General features: G+C 38.6%; 1 protein-coding gene and 1 long non-coding RNA gene across 2 annotated transcripts in view; both read left to right on the top strand.

The window, feature by feature from the left end:
- LOC112867878 (C-type lectin domain family 2 member A) overlaps positions 1–21,276 on the top strand; it is a 435,003-nt gene that overhangs the window by 228,639 nt on the left and 185,088 nt on the right. The window lies entirely within an intron of this gene.
- Positions 4,036–6,549, top strand: LOC147579335 (uncharacterized). Its single transcript, XR_015253162.1, has 3 exons — positions 4,036–4,282; positions 5,646–5,796; positions 6,470–6,549. It is a non-coding gene; the product is annotated as an uncharacterized LOC147579335 (long non-coding RNA).

A 21,276-nucleotide genomic window follows, 5' to 3' on the forward strand; every position in this document is an offset into this window, starting at 1 on the left:
CATATGGTATCTGTCTTTCTCTGTATGGCTTATTTCACTTAGCATCACACTCTCCAGTTCCATCCACGTTGCTACAAAAGGCCATATTTCATTTTTTCTCATTGCCACGTAGTATTCCATTGTGTATATAAACCACAATTTCTTTATCCATTCATCAGTTGATGGACATTTAGGCTCTTTCCATAATTTGGCTATTGTTGAGAGTGCTGCTATGAACACGTGCCTGTGTTTCTGATCATAGCTCTAGCAAACAAAATCCACTAGCACCAATGGAAAACGTTTTGGGCCCCATGAACACACTGCAATTTAAATATTGCTCATGTTATTATGCCACTCCTACCCGAGACTGACTTCCCCACTTCCAGTGTTTCTGTGCATAAATAGCTCCCTACTCAAGGTTTGACTAGGGCACATCTAAGTGGACATAGCCCATATGCCCTTCAGCATCCTAAGTTCCAGGGGAGGATGGGAAAGTGAACAGCTTTTTTAGCTTCTATGCTGGGGAAGGGCTTGCCTACCATCTGGATTCATGTGGCAAAGACTGCCTCAGCAGAGGAGAGTGACTCAGTTGCTGCACATCTGAAATGATGACAAATAAATATCCACTACACCATAGTCTTCCCAGTCACCCAAATCAAATGCCTGCAAGTTATCCTACAATTATCTGTCTCCACGCATAAATCTTTGATGGGATGTATCTTTTTTTTTTTTTTGAACTTTTTAAAGTTTATTTATTTATTTTGAGAAAGAGAGGGAGAAAAAGAGAGAATCCCCCAGCAGGCTGCACGCTGTCAGCACGGAGTCTGACACGGGGCTCGCTCTCACGAACTGTGAGATCGTGGCCTGAGCCAAGATCAAGAGTGAGACACTCAACTGGCTGGACCACCTGGGTGCCCCTCGATGGCATGGATCTTGATGGGACAAAGAAAAGTGGAGCAGAGGGCCTTAGTATGACATTAAAGAGGGTCGACAGAAAGACAAATTTTATTTATTTATTTTTAATTTTTTTTAACGTTTATTTATTTTTGAGACAGAGAGAGAGACAGAGCATGAACAGGGGAGGGTCAGAGAGAGAGGGAGACACAGAATCTGAAATGGGCTCCAGGCTCTGAGCTGTCAGCACAGAGCCCGATGCGGGGCTCAAACTCACGGACCGCGAGATCATGACCTGAGCCGAAGTCGGACGCTTAACCGACCAAGCCACCCAGGTGCCCCAGAAAGACAAATTTTAAAATAAAGGCATACTAAGTAAATACATTTTAAAATACAGGGATACGTGACACGATAGGTCTATGTCTTAAGGCTACCAACAACCGACAAAGATCTCTTACAGGAAGGTCTCTAGGGGTCTGGTGAAAGAAATGGCACAGAAATGTGTAAAAACACACACGTAAACACACTCACACTTCCAGATGTCTGTAATTGTTCATATATTTCTTGAAAGTCAAGACCTTATTTTATAATGTATATTTCACTATACTTCCTTTTGGCCCTTTAAAAAAAAAAAAAGGACAGGGGCACCTCGGTGGCTCAGTTGGTTGAGTGTCCAACTCTTGATTTCAGATCAGGTCATGACCTCACGGTTCATGGCATGAAGCCCCGTGTCAGGCTCTGTGCTGTCAGTGCACAGCCTGCTTGGGATTCTCTTTTTTCCCCCCGTCTCTTTCTCAAAATAAACAAATACACTTTAAAAAAAATTTTTTTTTTTTAAATTTTAAACAGCACAGAGCTTGCTTGGGCTTCTCTCTCTCTCCCTCTCTCTCTGCCCTTCCCCCGCTTACACTCTCTTTGTCTCTCTCTTTCTCAAAATAAAAATAAATAAGCATTCTTAAACATTATAAGAAAAATGTTTTTAAAATGACGGTACGCAGCACAGTTTAAGTTGCATGGCCTCAAAAAATGTCTGGTCTTGACTAGAGTTTCTATATTCAGTATTAATGAATTGAATTCCCATGCAGAATCATGGCATTTGATTGAAAAATCAATGGCATTTTTTCCCCAAACAAAAAGAAATCTCAAATAGTAGTGATTGCTTGGGCACAGTGAGCAAAAGCATGGTTTTTTTTTCTGAAAATATGAAAAGTGATGTAATGGAGGTGGAAAAACCACCTGCTCTAATATTTTATAATAGACTTCTCATCTTCAACAGCTTTTGTGCATGTTATGCATTTTATGCATAAATGCAACAGCCTTTATGGTTAGCTGTAAGAGGAAGAGGGCAATGAACAAGAATTTGAGAAACCCTGGTCTTTCCTTCCCTTGGACATGTACTAAAATTCTCTATCCTGAAAGACTTTACACACTGGTTCTCTCAAACAATATTTATATAGTAAAAGAAGGGAGGTCACTCATATAAAAATGTCATTACTAATACATGCATATATGAAGAGTTCCAAATAAGTTCTATCGACACTATGAGAGGGTACAACAATTTTGAAGGCAGATTAGGGGCACCAGGGTGGCTCAGTCTTGAGCATCTGACCTTTGATTTCTGCTCAGGTCATGGTCTTGCGGTTCATGGGATCAAGCACCGGATCAGGCTCCGTGCCGGGTGTGAAGCCTGCTTGGGATGCTCTCTCTCCCTCTCTCTCTGCCCCTCTCCTGCTCACACACACTCTCTCTCTCTTTCTCTCAAAATAAATAAATAAAACATTGGAAGAAAAAAAATGTGCATGTTTGGAAAATGATGCAAAGTCCACTATGGAAAAGAAGAAAAGAAATGACCTGGATGATGTAATTTCACATTTGAATTGCTTGGAGTCATTCCAAGGAGCCTACTTTCTATTCTGGAGATGACAGAGAAGAACTGAAAACAATTAAGCAATGAGACTTCTAAAGAGATTTATGATGTAGGAGAAAAAATGAGAGTAATGTGAAAGTTGGACTGAAAGAGAAGGAAAAGATTGGGCTGGAGGCAAAGTAATTAGTTAGAGGCTGTCATAGATGTGTGGTTGAGAGACAGTAAAACGCTAAAATATTTAGTAGAATTGGAGTGGGAAAGAAATATACACATTAGAGAGATATCTATGTATAATTGTGGCCAATCTTATTTGTGGGAGAATATTTAAGTTGAATATTAGGCCTCAGTCTCTGGTTTGAACGTCATATGAGAGTTGAGAACAGGCTTTCAAATCCCAAGCAAACTTATCTACAAAGTTGGACATAGAGGCTGGAGAGAAAATGAATTGGCAAACGGAGAGTCAGAAGCCTTTACCAACCAGCTGAGTACCTTGAATAATTTATGCATTTATGCCTGGATTCATTTCCCTTATCTATAAAATTCAGTGGTTGAAATAGGGTCTTTTGTCTCTAAAATCATGACTCTACTTATATGGATTAATTTTGCATTGCTATACAACTTTGTCCTTGCAGAGTTAGATTACTGGATCTGCAACATTTATTTTTGAAAACATAACAGAGCCAGCAGGGAAATGGACATATAGAGGAGTGAAGGAAAAAGGAACGTGATAATAAACAGAAAAAATATGAAAAGTTTACATGGAACTAATTTTGAAAAAAAGATTAATCTTACTACTTAGTATAAAGATGCTATCTCCCATAAGGGAAAATCAGAGGCAGAAAGCAGCACTTTTAGGTAAAGTTCTTCACTGAAAACCAAAACAAAATAAGGCCACCTGGATGGCTCCGTCAGTTAAGCATCAGCGTTTGGCTCAGGTTCACACGGTTGGTGAGTTCAAGCCCCGCATCGGGCTCTGTGCTGACAGCTCGGAGCCTGGAGCCTGCTTCGGATTCTGTGTCTCCCTCTCTCTCTCTGCCCCTCCCCGACTGGGGCTCTGTCTCTCTCTTTCTCCCTCAAAAATAACCAAACATTAAAAACAAAACAAAAAAAGCCTAAGAGACTGATTCCAAAAAAAAAAAAAAAAAAAATCAATGGCAAAATGTGACCAGGAGGGTTCAAGAAGTGCTCTAGCAAGTTAGGTTGTGGCCCTAGTTCACTCCTTGTACCCATACAGCTTTGTAATTCCTCTTAAGGGTAGTGAAGTGCACTTCCCCATTCCTTGCCTTTGAGGTCAACCAGGAGATAACCTTCAGCCAATGAGATGTTAATAGTGACTTGAAATATGCGGAATTGATGAGCTTACCCTCTTGTACCTCTGACATCTCTGTCCGAAGGGCTTCTGGAGTAGTGGCTGACTTTTCCCCCTGGACCCCGGGGTAGCCAAGAGACCAGCACACCAGACTCACGGCTTGAAGCAGGGTCACAGCCGCAATCAGCCTTGACCGGACAACCCAGACAACTCGGCCAACGCAGCACAGACTAGTGAGTGAGCCAGGGTTTGGGGCGTGCTTTGTAAAATAGCCTGAATACGGCAAGAGCTAACCGGTACGCAGGGAAAATGTATGCTTTTTAAGTAGCACGTAGAGTATTGGGATAATCTTTGCTTCGGATAAACGCTTGAAAAAATAACCTAGCCATAGATTTCCCTATTCCCTCACTCTCTCTCTCTGTCTCTCTCTCTCTAACACATAGCCATGGCTCCTGAAATAAACGTTTTATTTGGGGATATGAATTAATAATCATATATTAAAAACATCAATATGCAAAATTAGAGAGAACTCTATAGCTTATAATCCAGCTTTAAAAACTGTCAACCCATTACTTTCCGTTTGTCTCCCAAGGAGGGGACTTCGAAATGCTGTTGTTGGGGCGCCTGGGTGGCTCAGTCAGTTGAGCGTCTGACTTCGGCTCAGGTCATGATCTCACAGCTCGTGGGTTGGGTTCGAGCCCCGCGTCGGGCTCTGTGCTGACCGCTCGGAGCCTGGAGCCTGCTTCGGATTCTGGGTCTCCCTCTCTCTCTGCCCCTAACCCACTTGCATTCTGTCTCTGTCTCTCTCAAAAATAAATAAACTTAAAAAAAAAAAATGAAATGCTGCTGCGGAACGGGAGGTCTGCTTTCTACATCTGGAAATAGAAGTTCAGCATATGAGAATGCTCACCGAAAGGACCAGAACAGACAGAAGCAGTACAGTAGAGCAGAGTCGTTCAGTGATCAGAGCCAATGAATATATAAGTTTGGCCACATACTGGCTATATGACTTTAAGAACCCTTTTTACCTCTCTGTTACTTTCAGGAGGTCATTTCCTCTGTAAAGTAATGATAATAATAAGCTCCCGTTTCATTTCATTGTGAGTATAAATTAAGTCCTAAAACTGAAAAGCTCAGAACCAGGGCTACCATAAAGTGAACACACAATACACGTGAGGTATGATTGTTTCTATTATGATTATTAAAGTGATGCGATGTTCTTTTCACTGCAGTGTAAATTGGTATTTCACGCTGGACTTCTTTAGGATTGCTCTGTGGCTTGGATCCATCATGGTCAGAATTAACTAAAAATTTTGGTAGGTCAAGGTGACGGTGTGAAAATTCTGTCGGCCTCATAAACTACTGGACCTCGCTTCCTTTCCACTGAACCCCACAGTCAAAAGAATCATTTCAGAGGCCCCCACCACCTCCAGTGGTTCCTCAAACCACAGGGAAGCGGAATGATTTCCGGATGGCAATGTAGCCAAAGGACAGGAGTCGCATGATTGCTCAGACTTCCGAGGCAGTTTGTCATAATTTTGATATTGATGTGGAATTCTCATTTTAGTTTGCCTTAACTTTACTTTCTCATTTTAGCTTGTCTTCATATTGCTGACACTAAATCCAACCGGCGAGCGGAGATCTGGAATCCTGTGCATTCCCTACGACCAATCTGTATCGTTGCTTTGCTGAAAAAGAGACATGGACGATGGACTATCGCTGGGGAATTCAGATTTCAAGTCTAAGGGTAAGAAACGCATGCGTGACAGGCTCTAGGTGCTATGTGTGCAGTAAACAAATTTACATTTGGTGGGCACCTGCTATCGATTCTGAGTCCTAACTCTCCTCAGAGAGTTGGTATCTCCCTGCTCATTTCTTCTAGCCGTGGCATATTATTTTCAGCTATCGATCCAAAGTATCTTATAACCAGATCCACACTGTGTGGATAAAACATAACGAATTTCTGTACTATTTTTAACAGCATCATTAGATAAAATTGACATGCATTGAAATGCTTAGAAACAGCTTGCCAATTTCCACCCCCCTCCAAAAAAAAAAAAAAAATGCGGCTGAGAATTTTGTTTGGGATTGTGATGAAGCTATACATTCATTTGAGTGAAACTGACAACTTCACAAAGTGAAGTCCTCTGACTCATGAAAACAGTATCTTTCTCCATTTATTCATGTCTGTAATTTATTTCAGCAATGTTTTGTCGTCTTCAGTGTACAAGTTTTGCATGTCTCTTGTCAGATTTATCCATAAGTATTCAATATTTTATGCAGTACTGTAAATGGTATATTTTAATTTTCCATTGATCACTGAGAGCAGATAAATATGATCACTTTGCATATACAGATCTTGTTCTTCTACCATTCCAAACTCGAGTTAGTAATGAAAAACCGATTGATTTTTTTAATAGGAGACATTATCACTTTCAACCTTACCAACACACCACAAGGACCCTCAAAAAGGAATAAAGAGAGACTTTGTATCTGTAAAGTTGTCACCATTGTCATGTTCTTTCTGATGATTTTGATAACTACCCTGGCCACAATTTTAGCAGGTGAGTTGCCCACTTCCCAAATACGCTCATGTTAACTCTACTATAAAATATTTCACCATATGTGTGCTTTAAGGGTAATTCTTGAACATCTTTTGGCATGGAATGGACATATGTTTCTTCTATAAAATGAGAATAATAGCTGTATTTCATATTGTGAGGATAACAGTAACGCATATGAAACTTTCTTCTAAACCAGTGTGACTTATAGTCCTTACAAGGTAAGGGTCTCATGGTAAAATAGTACATCTCCATACTGCATCCTTCATCAAAAAAGTCTCATTATGAAGAAATATAAAAAGAACTGCACAGTATATTTGTAGCATAGTTAACAATGAATCACCAGGTCCTTATCTCCCTGTGGACTGGTAGCAACTTATGGAATATTATCTAGTTGGGGACTACCTTGCCCTAAACCATATACTTTTACATATATATTAGTATTTTTTTTCTAAACTGCTTCTAGTTAATGAGTATGTTGATAAGAGTGGAAATTGAGTTTAAGGTGCAAAACATTCGATCTGTGTCTGGTTGTGCAGCTTCCAATGATGGGGTCACATTATCAAGCTCCAATTAAAATTCACAACTATACATATGGGCTACAGAGAATTGGACAAGAAGAAATTGTTACTATCCTAATGACCATATTTTGTACACAAAATATCAATTACTCTGAGATTCTAAAAGGAAGTTTAGAATGGTATATCGCCCTCTCATGATAGTAAACTATGTACATATTTTCTGAAAATAACTTGAAACAATTTTAATGAGATGTTTCAAAATATATGCATAAGTATATATGCATTTGGTGGGCATATATAAATGTGTATATGATTTACACATGAATATACGTATTATACATGTATATATGTACATATATACGTGTATATATTTCTATACATATGTATATGTATACACATGTATATGATTTACACACGAATATATGTATTATACATGTATATATGTACATATATACGTGTATATATTTCTGTACATGTATAGAAATATATATACATGTGAATACCCTGTATGTAGATAAATAGATAATTAGATAAGGAGATGGAGAAAGAAATCATTATACAAACTCGGCATTAGGCTGTGTGTTGACAACAAAGACAGATACGATTCCTGCCTTCATGGAACTTACTCCACAAAGCAAAGTCATGAGTCAAATAATAAGAATGATGAGTTCCATGAGAAGGACATAAGTAATGAAGTCCAGGTGAGTAAACAGCTTTGCCAAAAAGACTATGACATCATATTAGGTGAATGGGCTTAAATATTTACATTAAAAATTTTAGCACCAAACTATTCCTCTTTGAGGCATGGTCTAAAGTTATAATTTATACCTAACTGCAAACTAAGGAGACTGTTCCCCAAATAAAAGCATAAATGATATCTATTGGTCAAGTTAAGGAAATAAACATTATTGATATTTTTGCTCAGCTTAAATTACACTGTAATTACAGTCATATAACTTCTCTGGACAAAATAATAAAAATAATTAAGAGGAAGGAGAAGGAGGAGGAGGAGGAGAGAAGTTGGAGGGAGAGGAGGAGAAGGAGAAAGATTTTTGATAAAACAAAATATATATTTGTAAAGCGTTTTATGCTTTATAAAACATTTTAATACACAACATTTTATTTGCATTTTCTAGTGACCCAGAGCAGTAGTAAAGTATTAGTGTTCTTATTTTCTTTTGCTATACACAAGGACTTTGAATGTCAGAGATAGCAGCTGTTTAAAGACCGTTGAGCCGGGGCGCCTGGGTGGCGCAGTCGGTTGAGTGTCCGACTTCAGCCAGGTCACGATCTCGCGGTCCGGGAGTTCGAGCCCCGCGTCAGGCTCTGGGCTGATGGCTCGGAGCCTGGAGCCTGTTTCCGATTCTGTGTCTCCCTCTCTCTCTGCCCCTCCCCCGTTCATGCTCTGTCTCTCTCTGTCCCAAAAATAAATAAACGTTGAAAAAAATTTTTTTTTAAAAATAAAAATAAATAAATAAATAAATAAATAAAGACCGTTGAGTAGACCCAAGTTACAACCTGAATCCAAGTCCTCTGCATTTTATTCATCATTCTTACAATATCTACAATGCTGTCTCTCTCTTTTTTGTTAATTTTTTTTTAATCTTTATTTTTACTTTTGAGAGGGAGAGAGACACAGAGGGCGAGCAGGGGAGGGGGCAGAGAGAGAGGGAGACACAGAATCCGAAACAGGCTCCAGGCTCTGAGCTGTCAGCACAGAGCCCGACGCGGGGCTCGAACTCGTGGACCGTGAGATCATGACCTGAGCCGAAGTCAGACGCTTAACTGCCTGAGCCACCCAGGCGCCCCCAATGTTGTCTCTTTCTAAGTGAGCTTATTTCCTATGGTTTATATAAAAAAAATACCCACTTATTTGTTAAAGGAGCTGAAATATGTGCAACCTGTTCTTAGAAACGTAGGGTTTCTTCCAGGCCACCTACTGCAGTCAGTACAGGCCATGCTCACAGATGCTCCTAGTTTTCTCTCAGTGGAATTTATTCAGTGGACTTCCTACAGATCCTCATTTGTGTTCTCTGATTCAAGCCATGTTGAAGAGAATATTTTATAAACTGGGTCACACAACACTACAGACAGTTGATAAAGGTTAATATGCTTTATCTTGTAGTGATATTGAACTATGGGACCAGAATTCCATCTCCCAGTTTTATCTTTGGTTATGAGTCATCCAGGGTCTAGCATCTCAGTTTCCCTATTTATACAGCAGAGGACTGGATTCAATAGTTTTTAGTGCTGCTTGTGATGCTAAAACTCACTGATTTCCTAAAGTTATCAAGCAAAAGTAAGGGTTATTTAACACAACCTAGGATGCTAAATTCCTGTGACCCAGATCAGATGATGCAGTTTGTGCGTTGATGTAAAAACGAGCTTTTCTTACTTAATAGATATGAATACTTAGGTTAAAGTAGGCAAAGGTCTAATCAGGTCTAGAATAAAAATTGTTCCTTCACTTAGGTATACTTGAGAACAGTTACATAGATTTTTCTTGGATGGGTATGACTGCTATATATTTTGTTGATTTATGCAGCAATCAGACATGACATAATCGCCAGGTATAGCGATTTACCTATAGAGAGGAATAGAGAGATAGAGATAGAGAGATAGAGATAGAGAGAGAGGAGGCAAAAATTATATATATATATATATATACACATTATATATATAGCTATAGCTATATATATAATGTGTATATATGTAATTTTTCATATAATTAAATATAAAATATAAATATAAAATCTTTATAAAATAAATAAATTTATAAAAAAATAAAAAATATAAAAATAAAAATAAAATATAAAATATATTTATATTTTATATATTTATATATAATATAATATAATATATAAACTATATATTTATATATATAATATATTTATATTATATATATTTATATAAATATAGTTATATAAATATAAATAAAATATATATTAAAATACAAATAAATATAAAAAATATATATTTTAATATAAATATATATAGCTATAGCTATATATATAATGTATATATATGTATAAATATATATGTATATATAATGTATATATATAATGTATATATGTATATAGCTATAGCTATATATATAATGTCATAGCTATAATGTATTAAATGTGATAGTCTATTAGAAGCCAAGAGCATGGAAAGTAGAGTATGATCAATTCCAATGGGATGGAGTGGAGGAAATTCATAGAGGAAATTGTGCTGTAACATAATAGATCATTTAAATACAAGGAGATACTTGCCAGTTGGACAGGATGAAATTGTTTTGTTGCAAGTTAAGGTGGGGGTATGGCATTGAGGAACACAGAGCAGCGTGAGCAAAGGCCCAGATATTACCTAAAGTAACATGACATGTATAAGGGACTAGGAGAAGTTTGGTAAACAAGAAAATGGAGACAGAAACAAAGGGCCTACAGAAAAATCAGATGAAATAAAGCTGCGGATGTAAACAGAAATCAAATTCTGATGCACTTTTCATTAAAGTTCAAAGAAAAAGTTAGGCTTTAAACATAACTTAAGCATCATAGAAGCATATGCAGAACCGGAACAAGTATCTCCCACTTAGTTACTTTGTGCACTTTATTTTTTAATTATTTTTTAATATCTAATTCATTGTCAAGTTAGCTAACATACGGTGTATACAGTGTGCTCTTGACTTTGGGAGTAGATTCCCATGATTCATCGCTTACATACAACACCCAGTGCTCATCCCCACAAGTGCCCTCCTCAATGCCCATCACCCATTTCCCCCTCTCCCCTGCACCTCCCCCCCCATCAGCCCTCAGTTTGTTCTCTGTATTTAAGTCTCTTGAACACTTGTCTTTTCCCCAAATCTATTCTTCTTCTAACAAGAATTTTAATGAATCAACAGGCCATCAATCCAGTCCATACATCATCACCTATCTCTAATTTTGAGACAATCCTTTTAGTGTAAGGTGTAAAACCTTAACCACGTGTATAAGCGACCCCTACCTCCTGTTCGATTTTCTGGCCTCGGTTATGGTCCACTCATGCTGACTTTCCTTTCTCAAGTGAAAAGGACCTTTACCCTCGAGGACCTTTACACGCTCACTTCCTCTTTGCTGAGAACGTGCTCTCCTCATCCTTCGTCTAGTGAGCTAGCTCTCTACATCCTTGAAGTGTCACCTGAAATGTCGACTCCAACCCCCACCCCTGAACGGGACCAACTCCCCTCAACTCTTGTTCTCTTAGTACCCGTGGCTATCCGTTTTGTATCACTCCTTGAAATTTGTTAATTACTTATTCACTCTCTATCTGCCCCACTAGGCTCTCAGCACAAAGATGGCAGGGGCCATGTCTGTAATAAATACACACACCGATGCTTAACATAGGGTACACTCACAACTATATTTTTTTTTATTGACTGGATGAGTGTCCATTAGGCCATTGTATATAGGAGATCTCCGACGAGAGGCCTGGGTTGGGCACATCAATTCGATAATTATCAGTATAAGCATGACAGCGTCATGAGAATGAGTGTGCTCACCTAGGAGGAGTGTGTCACGGGAGAAGAGCAGGGAGTCTTGAATCCGAGCAATGCTGGCATCTACACAAGTGGCGTCTGCCATGGATTTCTTTCAACTTAGCAAGGAAATAAATACGAGAATTTACGATCTGTCCTCATTTGGAGAAAAAGGAAGAACGACTAAGGAAATCCCGAAACTTCAGACTGAAGGGCCAAAAGCTAATCTGGTGAATTTCATATCTAGGGATAAGATAATCGTTTTACGTCAAATTCTAATGCGTCTCAGAGCAGAACATTCAGGGCATGCCACCGCCTCGGTAGTTAATATATCAGGAAATTGTTTTCAGTTGAAAAACACAAATCTTCCGCTGAACGTGTGTCATGCTTGGATGGCTGGATTGGTTACCTAGGAAAGTGCTTCTATTTCTCCGAAAGTACAAGAACCTGGACAGCAAGCCAGAACTTCTGTGCCTCTCATGCAGCCACTCTTGCTGTCTTCAACACCACAAAAGAACTGGTAAGGCAATTCTTTTAAATTATGATTATGTTCTTGGGGGTTATAGCTGATACGGAGGCTGCACACTGGAAATGGAAATGGTCCAAAAAAGACCCTCTCATCCATCATAGAAGAAACCCCCCCCCCCTTTTTTTTTTCCACATCAGCTTAATCAAAGAAAGAGCTCACGTCAGACCACACTCACCTCCCAGGTCAGGTCAGATCAACCCTTAGAGTAAAAATTATTAGACAACATTTAGGACATGACTTCCCCCACCTGACTTTTCCAACGGGGAGCAGAAGGATTTAGAAATAAGTTACATACTAGGCATTTTTCCCTATGCCTAATATAGAGCAGCTTATATATTCCTGCCTCGACTCTAAAAGCAGGGTTAGAGTGGTATATCTCCCACCAGAAAGATCCGACTATTCTTCAAAAAAATGCAACTGCATAATTAGCTAGCTCTATATTTTTGAGTGAAATACAGCAGCAAAATCCAGGGAAAGTCCAAAACCACTTCCCACGAAGCTCAGACCCATGAAGCCGTAATAAAGCCCTCGGTAATGAACTGTTATTGCCTACCTGTTTTACACCAAATTAAAGTTGCTTTTTGTGGAACTATATTCAAAAAATAATAATAAGCAGAAATTCATGGCACACCAGGTGTCAGAGATACTGGAAAGGATTAATGAAGGAGTCAGGCATAACCAAGAAGGTCTGGTAGGTTCAAGGCATAGAAAAGGGTTAATGGAAAAAATTTACAAGCACACAGTACAAACTTCCCCCCACCAGAAATAATAGAGATAGAGAACAATAGAGGCGGCAAGAGACAAAACAGTTAAGACCTCAAGGAGCACAGGGATGTATTTAACATTTATTGAACCCTTACTCTGCCAGGAAAGGACAGAAGAGGGATTGTCCTAAATTTGAACTAATTTTGTAGCTCGTTCTGACAAGGAGTTTTGGATAAGTACATTCAGATGGCTGAAAAGTAGAAATGAAGTCATACATTCCATTCTATAGAATAATAAATCAAGAAACTAGAGCAGTGAAAAAACGGGAAGTATCAGATGAATACGGAAACAAAACAAAGGAAATACTTTGACTGAAAAGCACAGTCACTGAAATAATTTTTGGAATAAACAAACAAGGGTTCAACAAAATAAGGAGGATATACAAAAGCAATGCTGGTTCTGTACATAGAAAGAATTGATCACAGAAAAAGAAAGCAGATATATGCACCTGATTATAAACAGTAGAGATTTTTTTTTTAATTTTAAAAATTTTAAACTTTTTTAATTTAAAAAATTTTAATTTTAAAAATTATAAACAGTAGAGATTTTTAAAATTTTTTTAAATGTTTATTTTTATTTTTGAGACAGAGAGAGACAGAGCATGAACGGGGGAGGGGCAGAGAGAGAGGGAGACACAGAATCTGAAGCAGGCTCCAGGCTCCGAGCTGTCAGCACAGAGCCCGACGCGGGGCTCGAACTCACGGACCGTGAGATCATGACCTGAGCTGAAGTCGGACACTTAACCGACTGAACCACCCAGGTGCCCCTAAACAGTAGAGATTTAAAAGCATAAAATCTTACAAATAATTTTATGCCAACGAATTTGAAAACTTTGAAGAAATGGATAATTGTCTAAATAATTAAACAGTTGTGTAGACAACCGAAATTTGGATATGTATGGACAGACATATTTTTAAAAAATTAAATTGTGAGCATCAAAGGGTAAAAAGTGTTCAAACAAACTAAAGCGTTCAAATAAACTAAAGACATAGAGAAAGTATCAACCCAACAGAATTCACAAAAAGCTAAAATAAGGGAAAAAAAAACTAGTAGTCAACAAACACAACACTGACAAATCCAAATACGACAGCAATCGTGATAAAATGATTTTTAAATGCTTTGAGTTTCTTAAACGAAAAAAAATTATCAGATGGTTTTAAAAAAAAGCAATAAAGTCCGGTAACGTGCTACTTACGGAGACATTCTTAAGCGCATACGCATACACACACGTGTAAACACACACATAAAAGTTAGACAGAAAAATGAAAGGAAATATATGCAAAGCAATTACTAACCAAATCCAAACAAAACGTAAAAGCTAGGCTGTTGGTAATAATATCAGAAAATATAATGTATCAGAATGAATTACGAAGATTTATAAAACCTGAATGAACCAATTGTGCAATATATTTTACTGCTAAGATTGTCCTATTCCAAAAGTCACCAAACCTAAGATTTACTGGCAAATTTGACCAAGCCATCACAGAACAGATCATGTCTGTCTTCTAACAATTCTTTTAGAAATGAAAAAGAGGGGCACCTGGGTGGCTCAGTTGGTTAAGCATCCTACTCTTAATTTCGGCTCAGGTCATGATCTCATGGTTCATGAGTTTGAGCCCTGCGTCGGGCTCTGTGATGGCAATGCTGAGCCTGCTTGGGATTCTCTATCTCCCTCTCTCTCTGCCCCTCCCCTGCTCTCTTTCTCTCTCTCTCTCTCTCTCTCTCTCTCTCTCAAAATAAGCAAACACTTTTTAAAAAAGAAAATAGAATAGGAAGAAAGCTACCCAATGCAATTTACTAGGGTAGTTGTTACAGAAGTAACTGAACCCATGAACTAACCTGTGAACCAGATAAGGACACTGCCGCCTTCCAAATATGAAAGTCTGTATTTCTCCAAAAAAGTATAACAAGACAAAAGAAAATCCAACCGAATGAAGCATTTGCTATTCATCCTAATATACTTTCTTAAAGGATTTCCTGAAGCGATATTCTGACCACTCTCAATATTGGATTGGACTGAGTCGAGAAGCAGGACAGAGCTGGAAGTGGATAGATGGAACCATATACAGTGGTTGGTAAGTCCTGGGTCTGTAATTTATCCACCGAAAGCTGGGGCTCTAAGCCCTTTACCACCACAGAGAGATCTGAGCTAAAATCCATACACATCATTCTCCTGGAAGTTTCCTTTGTGGTGGAGAGTAAAATGAACCCAGAGAAAAAGTGGTAATGTAAATTATTGTATAAAGTAAAGGGGCGCCTGGGTGGCTCAGTTGCTTGAGCGTCTGACTTTGGCTTAGGTCATGATCTGACAGTTTGTGGGTTCGAGACCCACACCGGGCTTTGAGCTGGCAGTGCGGAGCCTGCTTCAGAGTCCGTCTCCCTCTCTCTCTCTGCCCCTACCCTGCTTGTGCTCTCTCTCTCTCTCTCAAAAATAAATAAACATTAAAAAAAACGATTGTACAAAGCATTTAATACTTGTAATATTCCAAACAATGTTTCATATCATTTGACTTCCACAACAGCCGTGGGAAATAGGCATATTTATCTTCACTTTACGGGGGCGAGACATCAATGTTCAGAGATGTGACTACTTCTAGAATTTCACAACACATGTTTAACACGTGCTTAGCAGTAAATCCTGCACTTCTTCACCATATAGGTTCCAGGTTTTTTTGAGTTTCTGAAGCCGCATTGAAGGCCAACGCATATGAGTTCACTTTGCGTTATATTCAAACACTACCGTGTTGGGTAAGAGTAAACGCTCCCAGCAGAGGAAGATTTTTCTGCAGTCACGCCAGTCAGGACTCACTCATCCTGTCGCCTTTGTTTTTTTTCCCCCTTCTGTGTTTCGTTTTAGGTTTCAAATCATTGGAATTGGAGAATGTGCCTATCTACACAAAACGGGGATCAGAGGCTCCAGTACCCGCTTGGTTAGAAAATGGATTTGTAGCAAATCAGACCTATGCATCCCCAGAAGTTAAGACATCATGGATCTAAGATATTTTACGTAAAATAGTGTAAAAGGAATAATTTTTATTCCTCTTGAAGGAAACATATTATATTAATATGAAAGTACGTGAGATTCATGTTTAGAAATTTCCATTGGTGTTTTACTCCGCGTCTCTAAACCCATGTTTATAAATCTTCTAGAGTCTTAGGATTCAAGAAATACATGCCCCAACGTCTGTTCCCAAATCTCACAGAATAAAACTTCTGATACGTAATACATTAAATACGAATGAAAAACTTAAATGACATTTTACGGTGTTTACGCCTATGGATTCAGAGTAATGTCATTTAAAGTGGCTTGTTTTTCTAAGAACTGCAATATTTTTGCCCTGCCTCTTACTTTTATTATCGATACTAGTTGTTGATGTTCTTTCGGTTTTGCAATATGTATGAGAGTCACTCGTGAATGTAGCGTTATGGAAACACGAGCATCGTGTTGAAACGCGTTGAGTTGGGGCGCCTGGGTGGCGCAGTCGGTTGGGCATCCGACTTCAGCCAGGTCACGATCTCGCAGTCCGTGAGTTCGAGCCCCGCGTCGGGCTCTGGGCTGATGGCTCAGAGCCTGGAGCCTGTTTCCGATTCTGTGTCTCCCTCTCTCTCTGCCCCTCCCCCGTTCATGCTCTGTCTCTCTCTGTCCCAAAAATAAATAAACGTTGAAAAAAAAAAAAGAAAAAAAAAAAAAGAAATGCGTTGAGTTACTAGCTAAATGAACAGTCTGAACTAGCACCTGTCTAGTACCGAATGCCAGGAACCTATTGTACAATGGACAATATCAATAGTATAAATTTGGGGAACAAATGGGTGAAGGAGGTATTTGAACTCTGCTGCTCAAGCCCCTAGTTGAGAAAACGACAAATCAGGTTCTGTGGCAGCATGTGTAACTTTTCAGAGAATATGATCTTCCCAGTTACTGGAGGTTAACCAGATCTGTTTGTTAAAAATGATCCTTGCATTAAAGTGAAATCTGTGATCTGCATCTTATGGGTGCGTAATGTATGCTCACTGCGAGAAATGAAAACAGTTGTAATAGAACACAGACTGGAGAACAGTACAAGGAAGAACTCAGGCAAAGAGCAGTGGGGTCTCATTCTTTTATCTTTTCCAAGCCAGGCCAAAGTTTCCATGTTTTCATCCCCTCTCCGCACCCTCATTTTCACTTCCTTTTCCTGCCTGTACTTCCCCCTCTCCTATTCTTCAGAAAATCAGAGATGGGACAGATGAACCTTTCACGTTTAATTATCAAACAGTAGAAGAAGTGCACAAACAAATGTATGTCTTGTATGGAAAGGTTCAGCGGCAACGGAAGGAAGTGCGTGCCCAAAGCCGAGAAGGAGGCTCCCAGTGAAATCATTATGGGGGCAATATTGTTTGTTTTTTAATTTTTTTTTTTTAATATTTGTTTATTTTTGAGAAACAGAGTGAGACAAAGCGTGAGCGGGGGAGGGGCAGAGAGAGAAGGAGACACAGAATCTGAAGCAGGCTCCAGGCTCTGAGCAAGCCGTTGAATGCACAGTTCTGGAACTCATGAGCAAGTCTGGGCTGGATACACGACATGGACACGAGTAGAGCCCCCAGAGGTCCGAGGGAATATGTTGGCCTGACGAAAGTAGAAAAGCCCTTGGTAGCAAAGAGTCATTGCTCGCCTGATGAGAAAATGATTTTCTTTTACAAATGCTTGTTACTTGATTTTTGTTTTATTTTTTAGGTAGGCTGTAAAGCTAGATTGCTTAGTCTTAGTCACAAAGCTGAATCTGTGCCCATACGAGCACTAATAGAACAATAGTATAATTTCAGACAAATAAATTAGTTCATATGTATTTACAGAACTATTAAATGAGAGAAGTGCACAGTTTTCAGAAGATGAGATGCCGAAACATTTGGAGATGGTTGGACTTGCAAAACTTCCAATACTGGATAGTGTCCAAGATCACATAGGAAAATGTAAAATGTTTCTTTGCCCTTTCAAGTTACAGTTTTTAAAATGAGGTGATCATTGTATCTATATAATAAAGCAAAAATGTCAAGAATCCCTTTGTATAACTCATGGCTTTTATGGCACCCAATGCTATTGCATACAGATTTTAAAGTTGTCTGCCTCAAGTTGACTAATTAATACTGAAATAAAGCTGTTCCTGTGAAAACAAGTTGAGAGTTTTGGTGGTTTTGTTTCTTAAGTTTCTTTATTTATTTACTCGGAGAGAGAGTAAATGGGGGTAAGTGAGGGTGGGGGAGGGAGACCGAGGATCCAAAGCAGGTGCTGCACTGTCAGCACGGAGCCTGGCATGGGGCTCGAACTCACAAACCGTGAGATCACAACCTGAGCCGAAATCAAGACTCGGAGACTTAAGCGACGAGCCACCCAGGCCCCTCAAGTTTTGGTGTTTTGTAAATAAAATAAAAATATTCGTACAACTTTCTTCCAAGACAATAAAGAATAATTATGCTTCGAAGTGCATATCCCTGAGATTCTAGAAAGACAAGTTCTTTTTTTTTCTTTTTACCATCTTGTTTGATTTATTTTTTAAATTTATATCCAAGTTAGCATATAGCGCAACAATGATTTCAGGAGTGTATTTCTTAATGCCCCCTAGCCATTTAGCCCCCCCCTCCCGCCACCCCCCCAGTAACCCTCTGTTTGTTCTCCATATTTAAGAGTCTCTTATGTTTTTTCCCCTCCCTGTTTTTATATGATTTTTGCTTCCTTTCCCTTATGTTCATCAGAAAGACAACTTGTAAAAGTTTAAATATGTTTAGACTTGATGAAAAATTTTTTTATACTTTTAAGTATACTATCTATATGCACTTAAGTAGGAGTATATATGTATATGTTATATATATACACACACACGAAGTATATGTTTTTATTTTTAGTATGTATATATTTATAGTATATATATAATCAATAGTGTATATATTTTTTATACACATACAAGTATTAAAAAGTATGAAAGTAACATGGCAATTTATACAGTGATTAGTGGAGAAGCCAGGGTGTTCAAGACAAATGAGGATAAATGAAGGAAAAAAGATATTTAGGAATACAATGTTATCATTGTGTAAGAGTGAATATATGATACTTCATTTGACTTGAAAAATGCTTACTTGGAAATGGGAATACTAATCCAGTTGCTATACAATATCTACGGGGATATGTTCCCAGAGTAGTAATTTAATATTCATGAACAGCTTACTGTTGAGGGTTTATTGAAAGATTCTCTTCTTCTTCTTGCGAGTTCTGCGTTTGATCTGGCCTAATGCCATATCTGATATGTATCTCAGACCTACCACTTTGGAGTTGCCATATCATCCAATGTGCATTTTAACTATTAAAATAATCCCATTTTTTGGTCTTTTTTTTTGGGGGGGGGGATAATCAAACTGGTTTCTGGGAATTAAAAAAAGTTCAGTGGGAAAATAATAATGGCAGAAAGGGAACCCTCAAGAGTAAAGAAGAAAAGTAGTATGGAGAGTTCCTTAGCCAAGGCTATTCCAACAGGTTCACCTTGGTGACCTGGCTACCCAGCAAATCAGCGTAAAGGGGGCCATGCACTGAGGTGTATCTTCCTATGTGAACACAGTGTTAGAGAGAGATGTGCTGAGAGGGGCCGGGGTGCAATACAACTGGTTTTCTCTTTTTCACCCTTCTAACCACCCTAATGTTAGGTCTTTTTTTGTTATTAGAGGTAACATACCAGATGAGTTGAAACACTGTCATATAATATAAAGTTTGTCAAAGAAGGGAAGAAAGGGCCGGGGAACAATGGGAGCAGGAAATGACAGTAAAATTTCAGGAGCAAAGGAATCTCAGCCCTTCTTCTTTTCTGGGGAAAGGGAGGCAGATTTAGCACTCGACTATAATAGGAAAATAAGTGGGAAGTTGAAGGTGGTCTCATCAAAGCCTTTACCGACTGAAGCAATAATTTTCTCCAAGCCACATACATACACAGAAACATACATGAATTCCAAAAGAAGTCTGAAGCTTAAGGATAAAAACTTTTAAGGTGTCATAAATTATGAATTTATTCCTAAAGGATTTTTCACTCAGAATCTTCTTTAAAAAAAAAAAAGTTTTAATGTTTATTTATTTTTGAGAGAGAAAAACAGAGTGTGAGCAGGGGAGGGGCAGAGAGAGAGAAAGACACAGAATCTGAAGTAGGTTCCAGGCTCTGAGCTGTCAGCACAGAGCCTGACATGGGTCTCCAACTCCTGGACCATGAGATCATGACCTGAGCCAAAGTCAGACACTTCACCGACTGAGCCACCCAGGCTCCCCTCACTGAGAATCTTCTAATTTACGTTATTTAATATACTCCCTTCCCAACAATTAGAATCACTATATAATTAAAAATATTAAATTGGAGAACTGGGTAATCTAAAAATAACTTTAGTTGTGATTCAGGCAATCTAATCCCTTAAAATATACACATATGTAGACATATAATGGGAATAATAAGACAAGCTTTGCTTTCTATTAGGATTTTTAGACATGGCTAATTAAATTCACAGTAGTTTTAGAATTCTCATATCAAAATTTCACCAGTTTAATATTTCCTTATGTGCAAACACACATTTTACAACTTAATCAGATATATTATTTTGAGAATACCCCTTGGATAGGAATTTTTTAAACATTCAGGTAGACTAATTGTTGTATGTTTTAATATTTAATTATTTTAATGCTTGAATGTTTAAACCAAAATCTGAGTTTCAAGGAGCATTGATAACTTGGCTTTGAATTTTATTTATTTTTTATTTTTAATTTATTTTTGGGAGAGAGGAAGACAGAATGCTAACAGGGGAAGGACAAAGAGAGGGGGAGACACAGAACCCGAAGCAGTTTCCAGGCTCCGAGCTGTCAGCGCAGAGCCCAACGTGGGGCTCGAACTCACGAGTTGTGAGATCATGACTTGAGCCGAAGTCGGACACTTAACCGACTCAGCCACGCAGGCGCCCCTTGACTTTGAATTTTAAAAAGATCCACAAAGTGGAGGTTCCTCAAAAAATTAAAAATAGACCTACCCCATGACCCAGCAATAGCACTGCTAGGAATTTACCCAAGGGATACAGGAGTACTGATGCATAGGGGTACTTGTATCTCAATGTTTATAGCAGCACTCTCAACAATAGCCAAATTATGGAAAGAGCCCAAATGTCCATCAACTGATGAATGGATAAAGAAATTGTGGTTTATATACACAATGGAGAACGACGTGGCAATGAGAAAGAATGAAATATGGCCGTTTGTAGCAATGTGGATGGAACTGGAGAGTGTGATGCTAAGTGAAATAAGCCATACAGAGAAAGACAGACACCATATGGTTTCACTCTTAGGTGGATCCTGAGAAAC

This window comes from Puma concolor, chromosome B4, assembly GCF_028749965.1.
Source record: "Puma concolor isolate L17-30 chromosome B4, mPumCon1.1.hap2, whole genome shotgun sequence".
In the NCBI taxonomy this organism is placed as follows: Eukaryota; Metazoa; Chordata; class Mammalia; order Carnivora; family Felidae; genus Puma; species Puma concolor.